The following is a 2,139-nucleotide window of genomic DNA, read 5'->3' as shown; positions in this document are numbered from 1 at the left end:
AGCTGAATCATTGGAAAAGACTCTGATGCTGGGAAAGATTGAGGGCAGGAGGAGAAGGGGATGACAGAGGATGAGATGGCTGGATGGCATCACTGACTCAATGGACATGGGTTTGGGTGGACTCCAGGAGTTGGTTAGGGACAGGGAGGCCTGGCATGCTGTGGTTCATGGGGTCACAAAGAGTTGGACAAGACTGAGTGACTGAACTGAGATTTATATATACTATATATAAACTACTCACTGAAATTTGTAACTGCCAGTGCTTGGCACTTAATAGGTGTTTGGTAAACACTTATTGGAAGAAATGAGAATGAACTATTGAAAATCAGTATCTAGAAATTGCTCTCATTATAGATGTACCCCAGTGGCACTAGTCACATAACATGTTTTTCTTGGGCACAGAGGCCAATAAAACCACATGCTTTTGTCCTGCATGTTTTTGTCCAGTAAGAATTAACATTTCCCACTGGGAGCAAAAGCAAGGCTTTGTTGTGACCTATTGTTCTGGGTTGGCTGTGCACAGATCAAGTTTTCACAGTTTCCTTGGGCCAAATCAGACTTACGTGCAAAGTGACGTAAGAGTCCTTCCCAGGGGTGAGGTTGTGTGTGTCCAACGTGAACACGGTGTTAAAAGCTACTCATCAATATGGCAGTATTCAGTGTAAGCTCACTCCATTTATTTTTGAGGAAATTTCTGCCAAATACCCAATTACCATAGTTTGTCAGTTGTTCTTTAAGTAAATATGGGTTTTTTATGCAATGAGAAAAGCAGCTGCTGCAGCTAGTTTAGTTCATTTCTCAAAAAACACAGAAGTGTTTTTCCTCAAAACCGTGTATGTTGAGTGCATGGATCACTGGCTATTTGGGTCAGCTAAGGTGACACTCTTAGGCCCTTAGATACAATCACTAAAGTGCAATTAATCTAACAACGAGCAGGTGACACCTTCCATGTGCCCATGCGTCATCCAGCTTGTTTTTCTCTGAACTGGCTTTTTGTTTCATTTTGTTTTACAGTGTCCTGCGAAGGTAAGCCACCCAGACATGTGCTGAAATGACAACTACTTTGCAAGGAATACATATATGACACTGTCTGCCAAGTGACACCAGAAAGAGAGCAGGAGGTAAACAGGGTCCCATGCAGTGCGCAAGCCTGGACTGGTGCCGTCGGGGAGAAACTGGACTCGGCTGCGTTGGGTCTGAGCATCAGTGGCGCTGCTCAAGCCTTCACTCCCTCCTTCACTCTCTCTGGAGGGAAAAAACTTGCTGGACAGAAGCAAAGGAAATTTGAGAGTTTAGTTCTCTTTCTTCCTTCCGTTTTCTGGGCTCTAGCTTTGAACACGCAGTAACATTCAGCCTGAGCCACTTAAACCACAAAAACTACTGAGAAAGAAAAGCTTGATTGTATGATTCACCTCACTGTCGTCAGCTGTGAATAGAAGTGATCCCTGAAGCACTCAGCCATGTGTCTGGCTCCTGGTCCTTTTTGTCACGTGTGCAGTCCTCTACAGCTGTCCACCAACCTTTTTCTCTTTTTTTCCCCCATTAATTAATTTTTATTGCAGTGTAGTTGCTTTACAATGTTGTGTCAACTTCTACTGCACAGCACAATGAATAAGCCATATATCCCCTCTTTTGGACTTCCTTCCCATTTAGGTCACTACAGTGCATTAAGTAGGGTTCTCTCTGCTATACAGTACGTTCACATCAATTGTCCATTTTATACACGGTACCAATAGTGTATAGGTGTCAGTCCCAATCTCCCAATTCCTCCCACCCCATCTCTTCCCCTTTGGTATCCATCCCCAACATTTTCTCTTGAAACCCGTTTTCATTCTGAAAAATGACTGAGGAAATCCCAAAGATATTTTATTGTTCTGAGTTACCACACAATACTGACCTTATTAAAAATTAAACACTGAGAAAAAATTTAAATGAGCATAATTTATTTTAAAATAACAATTTAAGAGGCTTCCCTGGTGGCTCAGTGGTAAAGAAATCTGCCTGCCAAAGCAGGCAACATGAGTTCAATACCTGGTCCAGGAATATCCCACATGCCATGGAGCAACTAAGCCTGTGGGGCAACCAACCACAACCACTGAACCTGGGCACTAGAGATTCCAGGGCATGTGGGATCTAGTT

Source organism: Oryx dammah, unplaced genomic scaffold (assembly GCF_014754425.2).
Source record: "Oryx dammah isolate SB20612 unplaced genomic scaffold, SCBI_Odam_1.1 HiC_scaffold_22, whole genome shotgun sequence".
Taxonomy (NCBI): domain Eukaryota; kingdom Metazoa; phylum Chordata; class Mammalia; order Artiodactyla; family Bovidae; genus Oryx; species Oryx dammah.
The sequence above is the reverse complement of the archived record's forward strand: the minus strand, read 5'-3'. Positions refer to the sequence as shown.